Raw genomic sequence first — 24049 nt, 5'->3', positions numbered from 1 at the left:
ATTAAAATCTTAGTTTTTTTGTTAAGTTATTTTTTTTGCAATCAACACAATGCTATCCAAATATTATGTTTCCTTGCCTTCTTTTTAGGGTTAAATGGTAAAACCGTTGCTTATCTTCGTGTGTTGTCAAAGTTCAAACAATGCTGCTGGGCTCAATGCATGTAAGTTTAATATTTCAAAAGAAAGAAAGTTCGTGTTATTAATTTGTGTTTTGTATTTCACAATTTAGTTTATAAGGTTCAATATTGTTCAAAAGTTTCATCTTGATCATATGTTCAGGTCTTGAATATTTAATTGACAGTTGCAGCAAATCTTTGAAAAGAATTGGAATCTTATTCTCAGACGGAAGAAAATTTTCGTTTTCTCGTGATTACCAAAATTTACGTAATGAAATTGCAAACATGGCTCAATCACAAGGAAACGATGTTGGGGTCACAAGTTGTATCTTCTCGAGAATGTGTAGTCTGCAGTCACTGGAAAGACTAGAGTCTGAACACCATTTAGTGACGGCGTTGAGCGTGGAATCATGGCCGGGAGTGTTGCAGGTGACTCAAAAGCATATCCGGAGCTGGAAGGTTGGTCTCGAGGCAGAAATGGGGTTTCCCATGAGCGAAGCTTATGGCCTGCCATTGAACGCAAAATCCCTGATAGGGTCAATGATGGCCAATTTGTGCGGAAGCCACTACCCACTGCACATGGCGATGGTGGAAGCATCCAGCCAGAGAATATTGGTGGACAAGGCCTTCTCAGTGCCCAAGTGCGTGAGGTTGGCTCGGATATCGCATCACTCGCACAAGTTGTTGAGAAAAATCAGAGGTATAGTACCAAAAGAATTGAGAGATGACTTGAGTGAAATCTGGGGAGAAGAACTTTTGAAGTTGGAGAGTGAGAATACCAGCGATCACGAGAGACAAAACGTGATCGGAAAGCCTGTGGGAGGTGCTCCAAACATGGAAGATAATGACACGATGCATGAGAAAATGATGGAGCTTGAGCCTCTCTTGGAAGCCTCGGGGGAGCGTAACCTCAGGAGCATTGAGATTACCCATGGAGAATGCCCATGCCACTGTTTGGCACAAACGGTGTGGTATCCAGATCACAAGAACCTTTGCCTGGTGTGGGATATGGAAGAAATTCGCTCGATCGGACTACCGGATCACCGGAAGAAGGTGACGCTCTTAGTAGTGAGTACGATGTTGGCTCTGAGATGGATAGAAGAGAATGTGACGAAGTATCGGGAAGCAACGACGCCAACGGCTGAGTCAATATACGCGATAGACTACAGCAGGAGACTCGAGTTGTTTGAGACTGCGTGCAAAGTATTCGCCATACCGACGGAAGTCAGACACATATGGAGTCGTTTGAGGTACTTTCCATGGTTTCGGGCGACACTGACGTCTTGGTTGTACATGACAACGAAAGATCACATGAGAAAGCATCAAAAGGAGTATCGACAGTTCCAGGCCGAGATTGGGCCAGAAGCTTTCAAGAGACCCCTGTTAACCCATCGAAATGCGATCACAACAGGATGGAAGAGAGTGGGTAAAATGTCTAGAGACAATACCAAAGCGAGGGAATCGATACTAGAGGAGGACCTGGCAAAGAACGTGAGCTTGAGCCTGCACAACTCCTTTTGTTTGAACCGGGAATCTAGGGTGAAGGCACTACCCAACCAGGCAAAGAGGTTCCAGGAGCAAAGAGAATGGATGCGATCCTATGAACAGCTGAAGGCTTGGGAGGAAATCGTGATTAGCTCCGATGATGAAGAAGAACTGTTGAGACAGTTTGCCGTATCTAGTACTTCAGGGTGCAGCACCTCCAAGGCGAAGAGTGCGAGGTGAGTGGATGGTTCGAATGGATCTTGAGTCTTGAGAGGGAAAGGGGGCTTGAGTGTGGATCCGGGTGAAACCTGGGTTCACGAAAAAGAAATTTTAACAAAACAAGATATTGTTATTAATATGCTATATCTATTATATAAACGAAAATGCTGCATGACAATTTCCTAATTGAATGGGACAAAAGAAATTTTAAATAATTGGCTTGAAAAGCGAGAATTCATAGGTGCAGGTGTGTGCAGATTTTGATTGCTGTTTAGCGATAGTGTGAAAATTTTACATGGCCGTGAATTTTGGGGTGTAGATAAGCTTAAGTCTGCTGCAAACTTCTGTAAATGACCACTGGCACTGTACCTTGAGAAACACTCGGTTTTCGGGGACTCACTGGCAGAAGACAGCACGCGATGAGGACATCGATCTTGAGTCCGGGGAGTATGTGCCAGTCGGTCATATTTGGAAGTTTGACCTTGAGAAAAGCAAGAGCACTTGATTTTGGGGTGAAATTAAGTTTTTCAAAAATTCGAATGGAGCATGTCATGCACGATTTTCTCGCGATAACTGAAAGTCAAAAGAGAGAAGTCAGAACAATCGAGTGACAATCGCGGGAAAGTTGCAAGAAAAATCGGTAGGAAATTGCTATTCGCAATTTCCGTCACAGCAATAACCTAGAGTAGAGCTGTCCCATTCGAAACAGAGACAAGAGTATTCCCACGAACTGGATTATTGTGACTTGACTGGAGTACTATTCTAAACTGGACTAGAGTGAACCTTCGGTGGAAAGGTGGACAGCTTGAGTGTCCCAATGGTTCACGAGAAATTATAGTCTTGAGTACGAACTTGTTCTTGTTGTTAAAACTGACAAACATTAAACTCATTTTAATTACATTATTTGATTCTCGAGTTGATTACCGACTTGATTACTCCCAGTTCTTGAGCGTGCTACGATGTGAGTACAAATTTAAATTTCTAGAGTGTGTTTTATAATTGTTATGTTGAGGTGAGGCGAGTTTTAGGTTGATCCATCTGAAATGGATCAAAGTTCCACTGTCTAATAAAAAGTAACTTAACGGATTGTTCCAACCCGGTTTTTAACGGCGTTCATGTATTTTGGGTATCTAGAGACCTAAATATGAGGACGTTCTTAATTCTAGAGTGGGGGGATATTTTGGTAGTAGCCTTTAAGCTGTAACGAGTCGTAGTCTCATGTCACAAACGAACCGAATTGGCTCCGACTGATTTGAGGTGGAAAAACACAAGAGATAGTGTCCCTGACTCTTGAGCCAATAGTTATAGGGCCTGTTTTTCTTAAGCCTCATGTGTGACTGCAGTAGACGAATGTTACAATAAGGCGAAACAAAGAGTTATTTAGAGCACCAAGTTTTCTGTTAGGGCACCAGGTAAGGTCGGCTAGCTTTGCACCTCTGTACGAGTAAACCGTGGCTCCGACATATCTGGGGCTGCAGTACTTGGTCCTTGAGGTTCCTATTACCAGTTTCCTGCTCAATGTGTGAAGCCACTTCGGCCTGTACTTCGGCACGGACATTCACAAAACAGGGTACAAAAGAGGCAAAACAAGAAAAAGAATAGATTGTGAAATGGATTGTAGAGAACTGGATTTTAAAAAAACTAATAACAAAAAAGAAATGAAAGCGATTACAACCTGGTTTTTGACGGGTGGAGGTTCCGGCGGGGATGCCCGGGTAGAGGTGGAGTATTGGTGCTTGACGAGCTTGTCTCTAAAATCCCGTACCGGGCCTTCTTACAAGCGTACCATTATGAGTGTATCATATCACATGAAACTATTCAATAAGTTTATCACAACAATTAAGCCCAAACAAGGCCAAACTTCCAGATATGACCGACTGGCACAATATATCATGTCTTCAAGACCTGATGTAATTCGAAGGTATATTCGTAATCCGTATAAATAGTTTCTACATGTTTCCATTGTTGATTGTGTCAATTTTTTAAAGATAGATAACCATTTGAAGTGTGCTTGATTTTCTTTTTACAAATCCGTATTGAAAATTAACATAGTTTTTTTGTCAATAAATACTTTTCCATAAAATTTGCACTCGCTTCATGTTTTTAACTATCAATATGCAATTAAAATCTTAGTTTTTTTGTTAAGTTATTTTTTTTGCAATCAACACAATGCTATCCAAATATTATGTTTCCTTGCCTTCTTTTTAGGGTTAAATGGTAAAACCGTTGCTTATCTTCGTGTGTTGTCAAAGTTCAAACAATGCTGCTGGGCTCAATGCATGTAAGTTTAATATTTCAAAAGAAAGAAAGTTCGTGTTATTAATTTGTGTTTTGTATTTCACAATTTAGTTTATAAGGTTCAATATTGTTCAAAAGTTTCATCTTGATCATATGTTCAGGTCTTGAATATTTAATTGACAGTTGCAGCAAATCTTTGGAAAGAATTGGAATCTTATTCTCAGACGGAAGAAAATTTTCGTTTTCTCGTGATTACCAAAATTTACGTAATGAAATTGCAAACATGGCTCAACCCTAAGGAAACGATGTTGGGGTCACAAGTTGTATCTTCTCGAGAATGTGTAGTCTGCAGTCACTGGAAAGACTAGAGTCTGAACACCATTTAGTGACGGCGTTGAGCGTGGAATCATGGCCGGGAGTGTTGCAGGTGACTCAAAAGCATATCCGGAGCTGGAAGGTTGGTCTCGAGGCAGAAATGGGGTTTCCCATGAGCGAAGCTTATGGCCTGCCATTGAACGCAAAATCCCTGATAGGGTCAATGATGGCCAATTTGTGCGGAAGCCACTACCCACTGCACATGGCGATGGTGGAAGCATCCAGCCAGAGAATATTGGTAGACAAGGCCTTCTCAGTGCCCAAGTGCGTGAGGTTGGCTCGGATATCGCATCACTCGCACAAGTTGTTGAGAAAAATCAGAGGTATAGTACCAAAAGAATTGAGAGATGACTTGAGTGAAATCTGGGGAGAAGAACTTTTGAAGTTGGAGAGTGAGAATACCAGCGATCACGAGAGACAAAACGTGATCGGAAAGCCTGTGGGAGGTGCTCCAAACATGGAAGATAATGACACGATGCATGAGAAAATGATGGAGCTTGAGCCTCTCTTGGAAGCCTCGGGGGAGCGTAACCTCAGGAGCATTGAGATTACCCATGGAGAATGCCCATGCCACTGTTTGGCACAAACGGTGTGGTATCCAGATCACAAGAACCTTTGCCTGGTGTGGGATATGGAAGAAATTCGCTCGATCGGACTACCGGATCACCGGCAGAAGGTGACGCTCTTAGTAGTGAGTACGATGTTGGCTCTGAGATGGATAGAAGAGAATGTGACGAAGTATCGGGAAGCAACGACGCCAACGGCTGAGTCAATATACGCGATAGACTACAGCAGGAGACTCGAGTTGTTTGAGACTGCGTGCAAAGTATTCGCCATACCGACGGAAGTCAGACACATATGGAGTCGTTTGAGGTACTTTCCATGGTTTCGGGCGACACTGACGTCTTGGTTGTACATGACAACGAAAGATCACATGAGAAAGCATCAAAAGGAGTATCGACAGTTCCAGGCCGAGATTGGGCCAGAAGCTTTCAAGAGACCCCTGTTAACCCATCGAAATGCGATCACAACAGGATGGAAGAGAGTGGGTAAAATGTCTAGAGACAATACCAAAGCGAGGGAATCGATACTAGAGGAGGACCTGGCAAAGAACGTGAGCTTGAGCCTGCACAACTCCTTTTGTTTGAACCGGGAATCTAGGGTGAAGGCACTACCCAACCAGGCAAAGAGGTTCCAGGAGCAAAGAGAATGGATGCGATCCTATGAACAGCTGAAGGCTTGGGAGGAAATCGTGATTAGCTCCGATGATGAAGAAGAACTGTTGAGACAGTTTGCCGTATCTAGTACTTCAGGGTGCAGCACCTCCAAGGCGAAGAGTGCGAGGTGAGTGGATGGTTCGAATGGATCTTGAGTCTTGAGAGGGAAAGGGGGCTTGAGTGTGGATCCGGGTGAAACCTGGGTTCACGAAAAAGAAATTTTAACAAAACAAGATATTGTTATTAATATGCTATATCTATTATATAAACGAAAATGCTGCATGACAATTTCCTAATTGAATGGGACAAAAGAAATTTTAAATAATTGGCTTGAAAAGCGAGAATTCATAGGTGCAGGTGTGTGCAGATTTTGATTGCTGTTTAGCGATAGTGTGAAAATTTTACATGGCCGTGAATTTTGGGGTGTAGATAAGCTTAAGTCTGCTGCAAACTTCTGTAAATGACCACTGGCACTGTACCTTGAGAAACACTCGGTTTTCGGGGACTCACTGGCAGAAGACAGCACGCGATGAGGACATCGATCTTGAGTCCGGGGAGTATGTGCCAGTCGGTCATATTTGGAAGTTTGACCTTGAGAAAAGCAAGAGCACTTGATTTTGGGGTGAAATTAAGTTTTTCAAAAATTCGAATGGAGCATGTCATGCACGATTTTCTCGCGATAACTGAAAGTCAAAAGAGAGAAGTCAGAACAATCGAGTGACAATCGCGGGAAAGTTGCAAGAAAAATCGGTAGGAAATTGCTATTCGCAATTTCCGTCACAGCAATAACCTAGAGTAGAGCTGTCCCATTCGAAACAGAGACAAGAGTATTCCCACGAACTGGATTATTGTGACTTGACTGGAGTACTATTCTAAACTGGACTAGAGTGAACCTTCGGTGGAAAGGTGGACAGCTTGAGTGTCCCAATGGTTCACGAGAAATTATAGTCTTGAGTACGAACTTGTTCTTGTTGTTAAAACTGACAAACATTAAACTCATTTTAATTACATTATTTGATTCTCGAGTTGATTACCGACTTGATTACTCCCAGTTCTTGAGCGTGCTACGATGTGAGTACAAATTTAAATTTCTAGAGTGTGTTTTATAATTGTTATGTTGAGTTGAGGCGAGTTTTAGGTTGATCCATCTGAAATGGATCAAAGTTCCACTGTCTAATAAAAAGTAACTTAACGGATTGTTCCAACCCGGTTTTTAACGGCGTTCATGTATTTTGGGTATCTAGAGACCTAAATATGAGGACGTTCTTAATTCTAGAGTGGGGGGATATTTTGGTAGTAGCCTTTAAGCTGTAACGAGTCGTAGTCTCATGTCACAAACGAACCGAATTGGCTCCGACTGATTTGAGGTGGAAAAACACAAGAGATAGTGTCCCTGACTCTTGAGCCAATAGTTATAGGGCCTATTTTTCTTAAGCCTCATGTGTGACTGCAGTAGACGAATGTTACAATAAGGCGAAACAAAGAGTTATTTAGAGCACCAAGTTTTCTGTTAGGGCACCAGGTAAGGTCGGCTAGCTTTGCACCTCTGTACGAGTAAACCGTGGCTCCGACATATCTGGGGCTGCAGTACTTGGTCCTTGAGGTTCCTATTACCAGTTTCCTGCTCAATGTGTGAAGCCACTTCGGCCTGTACTTCGGCACGGACATTCACAAAACAGGGTACAAAAGAGGCAAAACAAGAAAAAGAATAGATTGTGAAATGGATTGTAGAGAACTGGATTTTAAAAAAACTAATAACAAAAAAGAAATGAAAGCGATTACAACCTGGTTTTTGACGGGTGGAGGTTCCGGCGGGGATGCCCGGGTAGAGGTGGAGTATTGGTGCTTGACGAGCTTGTCTCTAAAATCCCGTACCGGGCCTTCTTATAAGCGTACCATTATGAGTGTATCATATCACATGAAACTATTCAATAAGTTTATCACAACAATTAGGCCCAAACAAGGCCAAACTTCCAGATATGACCGACTGGCACAATATATCATGTCTTCAAGACCTGATGTAATTCGAAGGTATATTCGTAATCCGTATAAATAGTTTCTACATGTTTCCATTGTTGATTGTGTCAATTTTTTAAAGATAGATAACCATTTGAAGTGTGCTTGATTTTCTTTTTACAAATCCGTATTGAAAATTAACATAGTTTTTTTGTCAATAAATACTTTTCCATAAAATTTGCACTCGCTTCATGTTTTTAACTATCAATATGCAATTAAAATCTTAGTTTTTTTGTTAAGTTATTTTTTTTGCAATCAACACAATGCTATCCAAATATTATGTTTCCTTGCCTTCTTTTTAGGGTTAAATGGTAAAACCGTTGCTTATCTTCGTGTGTTGTCAAAGTTCAAACAATGCTGCTGGGCTCAATGCATGTAAGTTTAATATTTCAAAAGAAAGAAAGTTCGTGTTATTAATTTGTGTTTTGTATTTCACAATTTAGTTTATAAGGTTCAATATTGTTCAAAAGTTTCATCTTGATCATATGTTCAGGTCTTGAATATTTAATTGACAGTTGCAGCAAATCTTTGGAAAGAATTGGAATCTTATTCTCAGACGGAAGAAAATTTTCGTTTTCTCGTGATTACCAAAATTTACGTAATGAAATTGCAAACATGGCTCAATCACAAGGAAACGATGTTGGGGTCACAAGTTGTAACTTCGAAAGCTTTAGCGACGATGTCAAATTATTAATCTACTCTTCATTGGGGCCAAATGTCTTTGTTCAGGTAATCCATATCTATCTATCTAGAAAAAGAGGTAAATTATAAAAGGGACCCTTCTGTTTAGGTGCGGTCGTGCGCAAACTGGATAGGGCCCATACCAGCATTATATAAATACATCAGTGAACAATTTTGCAGGAATTAAGTCAAGTCAGCATTTAATGCATTGTCATTTTAGGTATTTACTTCCACCGTCCCTCCTATATAATAGCACTAATTGAATTGTCTTTCGCAGTGATCTGCACCCCTGTATACAAAGCTTATCTTAGTTCATATATAGTTTATTGTTTCTGAGTAGCTTTCATGCCTTTTTTCACTAAGTTTTTCAGCTATGCACTGCATTGTCCGCGTAGCTGCTCGTGCGGCCCCACCAGTGCAGCCAAAAATGAGCGGGCAGAAGCTGCTCTGTTCGACTTGAAAAACTCTCTGTTGGTATTTTGACTTTTTTAGTGATTCGTGGTACTTATAGGCGTCTTTCAGTAGTCTTCGTGAAGTTTTTGCGTGTGGGTTGAAGACTTTGACATCAAAGAAGGTTGGCTGAACCTTGAGCCCCATAATCCGTTTGCTTTTACATCTAGTCGAGGGTTTTCATCAGTTGTGGTTGAATTGTTGACAAAGCTCTTGCCTTGCAACGACTGAAGTTTCGGCTCGATTTCAACATCATAGCAAACCTCGCTCATGAGGTTGGAAAAGGTGTCTCTGATTTCGTCATGCCTCATGTGGGTGTATCCACCCTTTGCACATTGAAGGGCGTTGGTTCGAAAGATTGACCACATGCAGATGTGAGTGGAATGTGTTGGTTGGTTCCCAACCATATCTGAGATAAATTCCATCCCGGAATTCGGATTTATTTAGGTTCAAATTATATCTGCTAAGTGGCAGTGCGTTTAACCAGTTTGAGGCTCCTTTTTCGGAGGCTAGCTCAAGTGCGTATTTTTCACTGTCGCTCAAGTTGTTCAAAATGTTAGTTCCCTTTTGGTTTGTTCTTAGTTTTAAGTGTTTTGATTTTTGTATAGGTTTTTTCTTGCTCAGATATAGCTGTTAATGGGTCGTATGTGTCTAAGACTGACGATGTTTTTATTGACGGTTCTAAAAAATTCTCATAGTCAGAAGGTAGCTTGATATTTAGACCACCCATTTTCAGTGGCAAAGAAACGTAGATGTCTCTAAGTTGATGGCTAATATTATCTTTTCCAATTAAATTTGGAATGAGATTTTCCTGCAGTATCTTCTCGCGGTCCTGCATGTTTTCTGTGGTATTGAGTGTAGATCTAGCTGAAAACGATAGTTACACATTTTACCGCTTTGGTGTAACTGGAGTACACGTTTTGTGGTGATGTTTTCGGGATCTTGCGAAATTTTTTCAGTATTTTGTTACCTTCTTCTAACTGAGTTTCTAAGAAATTTTTACTTTCAGTCTCGGATCCTATGACAGAACCAAGTACTCTGGCCCCTTTTTTCATTTCAATTTAGGTGTTTTTGAATACTTATAACGCCTCATTGTATTGTTCATCTTTTAAAATGAGCTGGCATTTCGATGCCTTTACGTGATATCCAAAATATTTTCCGTGTTTGATAATATTGTCAAGAACTGTTCGCAGGCTTTTCGAATTTCCGACTGCGTTCCCATCGTCTGCATAACATTTCTGAGTTGAGCTGGTATCGTTGACTAATTTTATTAAAGGTAAAGTGGCTAGCCCGTACATCGCCATTGCTAATGGGTCTGCTTGTGTGGTTCCTTCTCTAGATAAGATAATTTTTTTATTTATGAAGAGCTTAGATGGATTAGAGTATGAGTTCTGTATAGCGGGTAATATAGAAGGGTATATATTTCAAAGCCAAGTTCAGGTTTAGGGAGTTAAATGCATTTTCCGCGTCTCTCAGTAATATTGTATCGGAATCGGATTTCTCGTATTGCTTCCTAAGCGTATGAATTGCATATTCGATGCCACATTTTTGGCCAAGGCATAGTTGGTGATTCGCTTTGTAAGCACTTTGTGATCGTTCTACCTATTATTCTGCGGATGACTTCACTTATGCCAATTGGCCTAACTCCTGGGTTTTTATCAAGTGGAATTAGTCGACAGGCATTAAATGGTTCGAGCAGCTCAGGACTTAGTATTTCTGTCGATATTTTCTGTGCGATTTTGGCTAGTGTCTTTGATGTTTCATCTGACTGTTGGTCAAAGTGCATTAGTATGCGTCTCCACTCATTTCCATCCAGGCCTGAGGGTCCATGAGAACCATGTGTTGTCATGGCAGCCTTCCTAATTTTCTGGGTATTTATTTGGTCGAATGTGGATGAGTGGAAAGGGATTGTATCTTCGGAGCATGATGTTGTATAAGTCTTGTTTATTGGCTCCACGGGAAGGTGTTTCTCAACAGTTTGAGCTTTGACGGTTTCGTCGAGTGAGAGAACTCCCTTGGAGGTATCAGTTAATTTAGCAATAGCACTCGATATTTTTCCGGTGCTCGTTAATTTATTAAATTGCTGTGCTTCACTTTCTTCTTTCTTTTTCTTACTCTTTACCAAGCGCATTTGCAGCGCTTTTCCCTCGTTAAAAAGTTTGTCCAGTTCGCCCTCATGTCAGTGCTTAAACTTTCTTGCTATAGTTTTGGAGTTCGAATTATCACTCTCCGATTTGGTTTTGCATAGCATGAGGTGAGGGAATATCATTGTTGCGTGCATTGCGTATGTGTTGTTTCAATTAACGAATTGAGGGTTTTATTTAGCGTTTCTATAAAGTAAAACCCAACTCTGTTTTTTTACGAGGATCATGAAGACTGGTTTCCAGTGCACTACATGGCTGTAGATTGTTCTTATTTTATCTTTTAGTTCAGGTGTGGGATTTGACCAAGGGTCGGGTGTGGCTGTTAGTTTCGTTGCTGTTTGCAATTGCAGGATTTTGATCGTTGGTCGAAGGAACTTGTTAAGATTGAGTTGGAGGGACTTGGATGTCAGTTGTAGTGTTGTATATAGTCAGAGAGGTGCAGCGAATGCAGCTGAAATTTTCATCGTGGTCGCTGCCTCGGTTAAGGCCGCTGCATTTTGCATGCTTGTAGGCTGCGCATATTGTGCACCAAATTCCACGGCCGTGTAGGTGGTTGTTACATAAGATACAATGTGTTTGATCAGACATTATATAAGGAGGAACGGTATCGTCAGATTATCAAGAGAAATTAGAAAAAATATAAGCAAGAAAATTTGTAAAGAATTCATTACCAAAGAAGGCGAAGTAAATATAACATTTGAGGGGTTACATTTAGATTAAGATTGGGCAAAACAATGAGTGTGTGTGGATGAACAAACTTATTAATTCAGTTAAACAGTACATGGTTATGAATGTAGAGTTTGCGATCAACATCATTATTATTGGAGCTTTGGATTGATTTGGGGATGATTAGGTTTTAGGGCTGAAACTTGTTTGTAACTAAATTGATCAAGTTTTTCCACTTAAGCTCAATTTCTCGTAGATGAAGCCTATTATCTTTAAACCCGGCGATAATGGTTACTGTATTGAGGCGCTTTGGTCTGTTTTGTAAAACTGTTTCCACCCGCGGTAAGAGTGAATTGTAGATTTTACTAGAGCTGGTTAGATATATTTTGTCCTTGATGTGCCAATTACAAGTTTCTGTGAGAAGTCAGGGATGCGCCTTGCCTGGAATCGATGATGTGATTTTTTTTGGAAATTTTCAGGAAAATCAAATTACAAAATAATTCACTAAAGTGAAATTCCGAACCCTGTAGTTGAGTGCTGTCAGAGTACTTTCAAAGATTGCGATTATTGCCATCAAATAAGACGTTGGTAGTTTTCGAGATGTGATTTTTTTTCTGGTTCTCAAAAAAATACCTTCAAAAGGTGAAGTTTCTGAAAATTTGAATATCTCAACGTTGTAGTTGGTTACTGTACGAGTACTCTCAAAAGTTGCAAATCTTGCGTCCAAATGCGACTGCTCAATTGCTTTTAGTTTCCCAGATGTGACGTTTCTTAGTTCAGTTGAAATTTTTCGAAGAACTTATATAACTTAAAATTGTATGGTTCTTCAAAATTTGTAATTTCCAATATATGCGGTTTATTATGAGTACCGGAGGTGCGTTACACGCCAGTAAAATATTAAAATGATGTGACTCGTATATCACCATGTTTAAGCGTTTTAATTTTGCATTTTCAACGAAAGAAGTTTTGCACGTTTAGCTATATCGTATATTGCCATGGCTCATAATTTTTCCCCCAACTTATGATTGTTATGAATATTTTCTCGTTTATTTATGCAATAATTACGCATAGGCCATTCGTAGACTCTGTAAACAAAACATAGATTACAATTTGGCCATTATTTTCCGACTGCCGCACAATCGCTCTCAGCAAAAACCCCGGAGAAGGACCGATAGGAATACGAGAAGTGCTTAGACGACTGATTGCTAAAGTAGTGGCTTCCACATTGAAGAAAGACTTACAGCAATTAGTTGGCCCACTACAAGCTGTATTGGTTTTAAAGCTGTCAGTGAAGCTGCAGTTCATGCGATGCGAGAAAGTTTCGACCCGGAAGAGTGTGGAGGCGTTCTACTCAGATGAAGAGAATGCATTCAACAGCCTCAACCGGAAAGCCGCACTGCATAATATCCAAATTAGCTGCCATGAAATATTAGTTTTTATTCTGAATTTTTGCCTTAAAGCATCCCGCTTGTTCTATGATGAAGGTGGAACCTCGTCCGACGATGGAACCACCCAAGGAGACGCAGTAGCTATGGTGATGTACGCGCTTGAATTAAGGAACCTTCTACAACTCGAACTTGGAACACGGACAGTATTCTTTGCAGATGATGGGGTGCTTGGTGGCATGTTGAATGAGATAAAGCATTGTTGGGAATCGTTAGAGCTTTCATGACCACTGATTGGTTACTTTCCAAACGCTGGAAAAGCAAGGCTGATTACAAAACATCAACACACGAGATTGCCAAGGAGATGTTTGCTGATACCGGAATTAGCGTGACTGCATCAGGAGCGAAACATCTTGGAGCTGCTATTGGATAAAAAGCCTACGTAGACTCGTATATACAAGCGAAAGTCAAAAAATGGTCCATACTGTTAGAAATACTCAGCCTTTTAGCTATCGCAAGTCCGCAATGTGCATATGCAGTGTACACACATGGTTTCTCCTCCAAGTGCTCGTATATCATGCGCACTATTCCACAAGCATCAGGCTTTTTCGAACCCATCGAAACAATTGTGGTCAAAAATTCATTCCAACGCTCTTCTGAAAAAAACGTCAGTCCATGATGAGGGATTTAATAGCTCTTCCATCAAAAATGGGATGACTCTGTATTTAAACCCGGTTATCGATGCTGAGATGTAATTTCTTAACTCGCTTCTCGTAGCAGACCAGCTGAAAGCAGTTATCCTGCTGCTGCAAGAGACAATCCCCGACAACCTTGCAGCGAACACTCCCAAAACTATTCGAAATATGAATGATTAAAAGTAGAATCTGCTATTGTCAAAGAAGCGGCGAGTGAAAGCTTTACCAGATGCATTGAAGTCTTGGGCTGCAAGTCAACGTCGATTTGGTCAACGGCACTGCCGATGGAAGAAGAGGGCTTTGCACTAGATAATTAGTCATTCAGAGATGCTCTGTGGCTCCGATATGGACTCAGCCTACACGATCTTCCCTAGAAATGCCCCTGTGGGTCGACCTTCGATGCTAAGCACACGATGATATGCAAAAAGGGGGATTTGTTCCCATGAGGCATGGGAAGTTTATGTCGACGTACGACAAGAGCCCCCTCCCTTCAGCCACTGATAACTGAAGACCTGGCTCTCAGATCCGCAAACTCCTCTAAACATGCTCGGTTCGATATCAGCGCTCAAAACTTTCGAAGTCAAAATGGCCATCGTGCATTCTTCGATTTAAGGGTCTTTTTATCCCAACTCATCTAGCCATCAAACGAAAAAAGTGGAGGCTCTGTTGAACGAGCAGGAAAACAAAAAGCAAAGATTCTACAATGAGAGAGTTATAGAAATCGAGCATTTTTACACCGCTTATTTTTGGATCAACAGGAGTCCAAGGATATGAGACAGCATTTTAAAACAGACTTGACTACCTTTTATCAGAAAAGAACGTCATCAGAATATTCAAAATCAGTCTCGACGATCAGATGCAAACTGTCATTTTTACTAATCAAATCCTCGATAACATGCCTGAGAGGCAGCAGAACGTTTTACACAACAGCGGGTGCCGTTTTCGACCCAAATTCCACTTCTTCACTTGCAGCATTTTAACTCATTTTATCACTTTGTTATCTCACAGCGCTATTTAATTGTACAATCGTTATATTTTGCTTGAAATTTTCATCATATTTTCAATGAAAGTACGCTATTTTTTTTAAAAAACGTGAAAGGTCCGAATATAAGGCTACAGCAATGATGCCAGCTTGGAAAGGGGAGGAGGGCACTGCAGTTCAGTGTAGTGTATACTTGGATTCATCCATCTATACATTGTCACGGGCGTTTTTCTTTTCAGCGTTTTTTCACCAAATTTAAAACTTGCAACCTTATGGTCGGGTGCTGCCAGAATTATCCCAGGGGTTGCGAAATTGGTTTCTAAATGGGAATAACTAAGTCTTTTTTAGTTTCGGAGATATGTCCTTATTGGATTTTTTTTCAAAACTTGAATTTCTCCACACTATAGTTAGGTGCTCTCATGGTTTTCTCAGGGTTTTGCCTCCAAAATTTGACGAAATTCCCATTCATTGAGGTTGAAATGGTCAACTTTTTAAGGGTATGCTGTCAAAGATATATTAGACAGCCCATTATAGTTCTGCTTATCCATGTGGCCACCCATCAATCCATCCATCTAGCCATGCATTCCTCCCAAAAGCCATCCATATTCCATTCAGCTATCTATCATGCCATTCATTCATCAAGCGATCCATCCATCAGGCCATTCATTCGTCCAGCCATCTATCCAACCACCCGTCCATCCATTCAATCATCTATCCATACTTTAAATTATCCAGCCATCGATCCATTAAGCGTTTCATTCGTCAAGAAATCCATTCCGTTTAGCAATCCATCCATCTAGCAGTCCATTCCTCCATCAAATTCAGCCACCGATCCATTTAGCCATCTATTCAACGGACTAGCCATCCATCGAACCATGGATGCATCCAACCAACTATCCATTCCTTCATCTCCGGCCATCCGTGAGTCCACCGATACCTCCACCCGTCTAGCCTATCTGCATACTCCCGTGAATCCACCCAATCGACAATCGACTGATCCATCAATCTGTCTAGCTATTCGTCCATTCAGCCATCCGTTCTTGTAACCACTCATCCGTCCATCCATCGATCTAACCACTCAGCCATCAATCCTGCCTTCCATCCATCCAGTCAGCCAGCCACCCATCTATCAGTCTAGCCTTCCAATCATCCTGCCATCTATTCATCCATCCAATAGTTCACCATCTTAACCACCCATCAATCATCCGGCTTTCCATCCACACACTCAGCCAGTCATTGATCTAGCCATCGATACATTTAGCCATCCATCCATGTAGCTATCCATTCAACGGACTAATCATCCATCGAACTATTGGTCTATCCTGCCATCCACCAATTCATGGTTTCATCCAACTTGCCATCCATCCAAACAGCTATCGATTCAACAAGCTATTCATATAGCCATAATTCCATTCATTAACCAATACAGCCATCCATCGAACCATAAATATATTTTGCCATCCATCAAATCTCATGGATTCATCTAACCCGCTATCCATTCAACCAGCTAGCCATCCATCTAGCTATTCATTCAACTAATCAGCTGTCTAACCAGCCATTCATCTAGCCATCAATCCAGCAATATTTTTTGCAAATTTTTCCTAGGTTTGAGATAACGAAAGGTTCAGAAATTTTGATATTCACAACTCTGTAGTGAAGCACTATAAAGGTGCTCTCATGCGTGAACTTCTTGCCTCTAAGTATGGCTGATCAAATCCTTCAAGTTTCTGAAATGAGACGTTTTCTAATGGTTTTTTCAAAACAAAATCAGAAAGCTTGGATTTCAAAAATTTTCGCAAATATTGAAGTTTCAAAATTTCTCACCCTGTAGTTGGGTGCTGTCAGAATACTCTCACGGATTGTAATTTTTGCATGCAAATGTGACCGCTCAAATGCTTTGGTTTTCAAATTTTATACAATTGAATTTTTACAACCCTTTAGCCGTGTGCGTGTGCTTCCAGGATAGCGTTAAGGGTCGCAATTTTTTTCTCCAGTTGCGACTGTTGAAATATTTTAAGTTTTACAATATTGGTTTTTTTTAGTATATAAATTAATTTTTCACAAAATTTGAGTTTGAAATTTGCGAACCTACAGTGGGGCGCTCTCAGGGTAGGATCAGACTTTGCAGGTCATGCCTCAAAGTTTGACTGCTCAAATTATCTAGGCTTCCGAGTTTGCCGTCTTTTATAATTTGTTCAAAGTTTTGCTTACCCATATCGTTTCTCAGCTTGAAATTTTCATCTCTGTGGTGGGTTTCTGCCAAGCTACTCTCAGGACGTTTAAATCTGTGCTCAAAATACGACTGCTCAACGCATTTTACTTTCCAAGATAAAAACGATTTTATGATTTTTCAAAAGTGGTAAATTAAAAAAAAACAACACTTTTTGATATTCAGAATTGTCGATCCTTTTGTGGGGTAATGGCAGGTTAATGCCTTCAGATGCAGATGTGGCCTCTTGCTAATTTTTTGGCTCAAAATTTCATTTTTTTAGTTAACATTTTTTCTGGTCTTCCAAAATGATCATTGAAGTAAGAATAAATAAAGGAAAAAGAGTCTAACATATAAGATTATTTACGCTGGATTAAACAATCAATTATGAATTTAGTGGTTTTGAAACGTTTTATTTTTTAAACTATGGAAAATTGAGTTGTTTTGTTGTCGGTCATTTTAGGTCATTTTTTCTAATTTAGAGTTACGAAGATCTGAAACCCTTTAGGTCTTGAAGATTTAACCATTTAAGTTAAAGAAAATATTTTTTATCATTCATGTTTTTAAATAAAAAGTTTTGTTGGATGCCCCCTGCTTTTGTACCGGTTGCATTCATTTCTTAATTTTTTCTTATTTCATAATGTTCATTGGATAATTCAATATGTGCCAAAGTAGAGGAGGGACGGTTCAGATGATGTGTTTTATTGTAGACGATACATCAAATGCTAATAATTTGTGTGCTGCTTCTGACACTCACATGACTTGATTCAATCATTTAAGCTCTTTGCATATATAGATGGGGGGGGCGGATTTTTTTAAGGTCTACCAAATTGATTTTCTGAGCTCTCCCAAAGCACTACAAAGACCCCGTTTTGACCAAAATTTATGCGCCGCAAAAACAGGCCAAATAAAAAAGCGTTTTTAGGCACTTTTTGGAGATTTTCGGCAAAAAAATGGCGTTTTTTCGGTGCGCCCCCCCCCCCCCCCCCTCAAAATTAGATGGATATCTCAAAATAGTAAAGAGGAGGGACCCTTTGGGTCGGCAGGGGGTCGAATCCCTGAGGGGGGGGGGCTTTGCTTATGTAATCTCATCTTTTTCAGGTGGTGGTTTTGAAAACACGCGAAGCCAACGATGAACCTTCTTGCATACCGAACGAAGCCGAGTTGACTTCAAATGGTCTAATTGACCTGAAAAAATTTGTAATACTTGATGGAAACTGCCATTTCGACACGTCCTGCACTCCAGATTTCATAAATGGTTGGAAGCTTGTTCGATTTCCTCCAGCAGTTGGAGGTCAAGTTGACAGAACAATTTTGGACCTGTTTCAAGTACAAAAATCATCTGTTCTGAAATTCGGTACTAAAGAGTGCTGGGTGACTTTCATGCCGGAGTTGTGGTTAGATGAGGGAAATGGGTTGGAAATTGTGATAGAAGGTTTCCTTCAGGCGGCTGATTGTTTTGGGCCTCCTGTCATGTCGAAACATGTCGTGGTTGCTGATGTCACCTCAGCAGGTAACTAGTAACCATCTGTTCGTTGCTGAATTTATCACCCCTTGTGAAAACCAAATTAGTTTAATTAAAATTACTCACAAATGGAAACTAGTTTAAATTGAAGGAAGGCTCTCACACGGCGCTTTCAAGCAGTCTGTAAAGCTTTCAGTGTCCGCTCAAATTTGGCAAAGGATGAGTTATGCTAAATTATCATTGTGACAAACCGACCTTGAGAACAGTTTATTATAATTATATTGAGTGATAATATCTACTATTACGTGTGATGGGTCAAATCGAAAATTTTTACTTGCGCATATTCTAAAAAAAAAGTTTTTATTAAAGATTTGTTGTTATTAAAAAATTTTATTTTGTTTTTTTTTCCAATTTGCCTGTTTTACTATGACTGTCGAATATGCCCAAGTTCTAGTTTTTTGTTCAGATCCCATTATCTAACCACTCAAAAAAACATTGATGTTGGGTTTTGTTCTGAAATAGAAGTGGAAAAAACATGAAAAATGGTACTTTTCATGTAGTTTCCTGAGCGTACTTTATTTTTTGATTTTTTGAAATTTAATCCTGAAATTTGAATTTTTTTGGTATGATCAACGCGCAAGAATGATTATATGATCATCGTTTTATCATCATGTTATGGTCGATCATCAAGCATAACATACCATGTTCGTATTTCCTGCATTGGCAAAGTTTGATCATGGTTCGATTTGAAAGGACTTCTTTGAGCCGGAGGGCCATTTCCAATCAAAAGTTCTATATTCGTTTTTAGTTTCTCTAAATGTTAACGGCAACTGCGTTGTCAAAGTTCCGTAATTACTTTGCACTGATACTAATTGTTCCGACCATTGAAAATGGGACGAACTTTGTATTTGTGTGTTTTTTCTTTTGTTTTCCACGCAAAATCAGGAACCAAAAAAAAATCATCGGACTGTGTTGAGTGATATATCATATTAAATCCTTTTCAGTCATGATTCGAACCACATTAAAAAATTCCCCACAATTTTTTCTTATGTCGCGAGAAACTGGTTTGAAATTTTTGATTTTTCGTCTAATTTCGAGCTAATAATTAGCTAATAAGCTAATAGGTCAGGCTTGCAATCGATTGTTTGTGCTTAATTTAAGCCGTGAAAATTTACTTTTACTTAAGGAAAGTTAGTTTTTGGGTTTTTTTTTTCATTTTTCTAGTAAGTTTTCTACAAAACCTGTTTTCAAATTGGCCTACTTAAATATGATTGTCAAATGTGACTAAGTTCTATTTTTTCGTTCAGATCTTTTTATTACAACACACAGAAAAAAACGACACTAATTTGAAAAAAAAAAACTTTTATTATAGTATTTTCTTAAGACTGGTCGGAATATTCTGTGCTATTTGCACAGTAACCGGCTATACTTGTTTATCTTTGAAAATATTGCTGACGTAATCAGTCTTTTTTTCTCTTTGCTTGAGTTTATTGACATTTTTCCAACTGTCTGTTGGCCATGTTTTTTTCCTTTGGGTCGTGTTTCAGCAAAAGAGAATGGAGCTACTTTATGCGCGATTCTGCACGCGTCGTTCATGGCTCTGAAACAAGAGGATACAACATTGAATCTGGTTGCACTTGTGTCTTTCAATTCTCCTAGTATAAGATCGACAGGTTTTGATGGTTTTATAACAACTTATGCAGATACTTCGAAGAAAAAAAGCAACCTGGTTTTAAGAATTTTTCCACCCGATCAGAAGCCAGCATGGATCGGATCAATGAATCAAGTAGTTCCAGCAGGTGTTTTCGAAGAAGATTTAGTGTCCGGAATGCAAAGTTCCAGCTTCCCAGTCCAGACGGAGTCTTCAAAATTTTGCAGTTATAACGATTCTTCATGTATAGCCTGGCTGCAGAGTCCCAATTTGTTCGCAGATGCGCAGAAGTTTGTGCGACTAGCGAAGAAAGTAACGCCGGAGAAAAGAGGACAAGTTTTCACTGAAGCAAATCGTATCATTTCAATTGCTAAAGCGCTGTCTTTTCCACAGTACATGGTAACGTAAGTAGATACTGTTTCTAGTATACTGTAAAGACGATTTATATTAGAGAAGTTAGGGTTATAATACGCGTCTACTTTGTTCCAAACAAAGTCACACGTTACTGTGTTTAGACAATGAAGCTTCCGGGGTGTCTGCGATGATAATTTTTATTGAAATCCGCCCTTTTTCAATGAAGATTGCCCTGCCCATTCGGTATAAATTTTTTGCGTTGTTTGTTAGAGTGGACGAAGTTCACAAATTTTTTGAGTGAAGATAAATGAACGGTTTTTCACGATAAACATTTTATAGTTCAATACAGTGCTGATTTAAATTAACCGGACAAAACGCGTTAAACTTGAAATTTAAAACCCGTTTTTCTCAAAATGGGTTGAGTTTAGGTGAAAACTTATGAAGACAAAACTTGCTTAAAATTTTAGCAGAATTAATATGGTGTGATTTATTTTGCGAAATTCGGGCCCCAAATTTTACCCCAAAAATGGGTAATTTTGGCTTTTTTAGTTAATCAAAAATTACGCCAAAAATAACCAGTCGATCACAGACATAATTATATCAAAGTGAGCCCCTTACGTAGCCCAACAAACTTTAAGAAGGGTAAAACCTCCAAAAAATTGTTGAGAATATTTTATTTTTGTTTGATAGACAAAAGGGTCGTTTTTACTATATAAAATACCAACTTTTTATTTAAAAACATTTTTTAAACAATTTGCAATTTTTTTGGAGAAAATACCTTTCTTAAATTTTGTTGGGCTACGTAAGGGGCTCACTTTGATATAATTATGTCTGTGATCGACTGATTATTTTTGGCGTATTTTTTGATTAAATAAAAAAAGCCAAAATCACCCATTTTTGGTGTAAAATTTGGGGCCCGAATTTCGCAAAATAAATAACACCATATTAATTCTGCTAAAATCTTAAGCAAATTTTGTCTTCATAAGTTTTCACCTAAATTCAACCCAATTTGAGAAAAACGGGTTTTAAATTTCAAGTTTAACGCGTTTTGTCCGGTTAATTTAAATCAGCACTGTAGCAATAAACATTTAATGAGCTGTAGGAAAAAATTGCCTTATTTGGCTGCGAACAATTTGCAACCGAATGTACCTCCCAGTTCATTTAGCGGTTATGCTTATGAATCATCTATTGGATGATAACATAGGCCCCAATCAGAAAAGTATTAGGTGTGAGCGCATCTAAGTCATGGACACAGCTCTTTGGAGTAATAGGCGGTGCACTCAGAGTTATCACCTAATCTATCTATCTATCTATCTATACTATATTTAAATGCGAGTGACAGCTATCGCCCATGTTTAAGCATAATAATTTTTCATGTTTAACGAAAGAATGTTTTCATATTTAAGCTCTATCATATATTGCAATGCTTAAGAAAATTTTTAATTAGTTTTCCGCAAGGTCATTAATTTTTCAGTAATTTTTTTGAGGCCAAATTAAGTGTCTGTCTGTATACTTGTTTTTTTTTCTAATTAATTTGATTATGTCTACCTGTCTCCTAATTTTTTTTAACTTTCATCTAATATATATTTTAATGCGGTCATCACTATCTTGCCATGATTGAGCTTTTTCAACGTGTTATTCTTGCATTTTTAACAAAAGAATTTTTTCACGTTTAAGCTATATCGTATATTGCAGCGGTTAAGGTTTTTTTCTTCAATTTTCCAGTTTAAATTCAGTGTTTATTTCATCAAGTTGAAATTAGCAACCCAATATTGGGACGTTGTCAGAGTTTTCCCAGGTTTTGAGATTCTGGCCTCCATATATGAATAACCAAATCCTTTTAGCTTACGAGATAGGCAATTTTCGAGATTTTTCAAAAATTTCTAGAAAATTAAATTTAAATTTTTTTTTATCAGTTTCTGAAATTCTCAAACTGTAGTTGGTTGCTGTCAAGGTACTCTCAGGGGTTGCAAATCTTGCCTTCAAATCCCACTTCTCAAATCTATGTAGTTTTCGAAATATGACGTTTTTTTAGTTTTTTTTAAGGATTAGGGACTTAAAAAAGGGCTTTAAACTGATTAATCATTCAACCCAGTCCAATGAGTTTTTTTGGTACCTGATTTTGCTTTTTGCGTAGAAAATACTAAGCAAAGATAAAAATAGAACTAAAAACTATAACACATCCGAATACGAAATGCCTCCCCATTTTTCAGAAAGGTGAATAAGTTTATGTTCGATCGTGAGTTTTAATTTCAAGATTTCTCAGCGGAATATATAAATTACTTATTGATCCAGTTTTCTCTACTCACGCTAGTATTATAAAAGTATTAGAATAAATAGTGACTTGAAGTCAATATTTTTATTCGGTTTTACTTGTTTTCGTTCCCATGTTCGTCAAAACTGTTTGTTGCTGTTCATAGATGGCAATTAAACAGCCTGTATTTTATCTGCCTATTTGGTGACTGCTGTTTGGTAGACAAATAGTTGCTATGGCTCTAGTTTGAATCTCGTTTGCGATGTTTTTCATTTGAAAGCTTATTAACTTTTTTGGAATTTTAAAACTCCATTTACCCTTTTGCACTGTCAGATTCACCTCTCTGCTAGCTCTTTTTCCTTATTGGCTCTTTTCACTTTGAAAACTGTTTCATTTGAATTTCTGTTTTGAAAAACTAATTTGCCATTGTCGTTATGTAATGGAATTATGCATGGGGAACAATTTAAAGCGCGACTAGCGTAAAAGTTTGAAAACATGAAAATGTATTGACTAGCATAATATTGATAGCTTTTTTTCTCAAAAATACAAAACAACGATCATAATCTTTTGAAAATAGAAAATCGGGGAACTGAGCAATCAACCAGCATAAAATTTTTTAACACATGAAGCTTGATCAGTCACACCCGGAACTGATTGCTTTGAATCCAACATGATCGCTGATCCAACGGGAAAAAACTGATCTATATACTTGCTTCTGAATAGATTTTTTAAAATTTTGACTGAATATGTGTTTAGTGCTTCGATTTTTATACTAGTCGATGCACCACCCAATTTAACTGATGTGAACACATTTGTGATTCATATCTTACATCGTAACATCACGCATTCAGCCATAATATCACTTCAGACATTTGGAAAAAATGAATATTTGAAACGTAGGATGGGGAAATTTGAAACGCGGTGGTTTTTGCAAAGGGTTTTTTAGGCTCCCTTGTACATTTTGTAATGATTTTCTGTGTACATTTATTTGATCAATATGCTGAAAGAAAACGCAATCATTGATGCCGTTTGTTTACCAAGATAGTATATGTGACTAGTCTGGTATTTTTAGGCAGGATGGAACAGGGGCTACGGCAAGTGTATATGAACCTAAAGCTGTTTGTTCGAACACGTGGCCAGAAAGTTTTGCTTTTCCTTTTTTTAGTCTACCGAGGCTGCTTTCAGCTTTTCTTAGGAGTCAATGAATGTAGTTCAGACTCTTATATATGTCGTGATGATTTTTTTTGGATCAATTGAGTAATCTCCCACATTATTCGATGTTTAATTATTCACATATTTAACTGGCTTTTTCCTGTTTTGTTTGAAGAAAAATGTGCAATTGCAAACATTAATAAGATGCTGTAGCGTTTTTTGGCATAATTTTTTGAGGTCAGAAAACTCACCCTGGTAACCTGTTTACTTCGAAGAAATGATAGCTCAATCGATC

General features: G+C 38.8%; 2 protein-coding genes across 4 annotated transcripts in view; one reads left to right on the top strand and one right to left on the bottom strand.

Moving 5' to 3' along the window:
* Positions 1-24049, bottom strand: part of LOC134843621 (kinesin heavy chain-like) — a 405881-nt gene that overhangs the window by 274715 nt on the left and 107117 nt on the right. The gene's annotated exons all lie outside the window — the stretch shown is intronic.
* Positions 7944-24049, top strand: part of LOC134843855 (calcineurin B homologous protein 1-like) — a 49904-nt gene continuing 33798 nt past the window's right edge. Inside the window, exons 1-4 of one of the 2 annotated variants that reach the window (XR_010162615.1) lie at positions 7944-8041; positions 8160-8395; positions 17980-18391; positions 19891-20398. The gene's annotated coding sequence lies outside the window, so the exon portion shown is untranslated. Of the gene's footprint in view, positions 8042-8159; positions 8396-8432; positions 8568-17979; positions 18392-19890; positions 20399-24049 lie in introns of those variants that run through there. The other variant, XR_010162616.1, reaches the window with a different exon arrangement.

Source organism: Symsagittifera roscoffensis, chromosome 4, assembly GCF_963678635.1.
Source record: "Symsagittifera roscoffensis chromosome 4, txSymRosc1.1, whole genome shotgun sequence".
Classification (NCBI taxonomy): domain Eukaryota; kingdom Metazoa; phylum Xenacoelomorpha; order Acoela; family Convolutidae; genus Symsagittifera; species Symsagittifera roscoffensis.
This window is presented reverse-complemented; position numbering and strand designations above follow the sequence as displayed.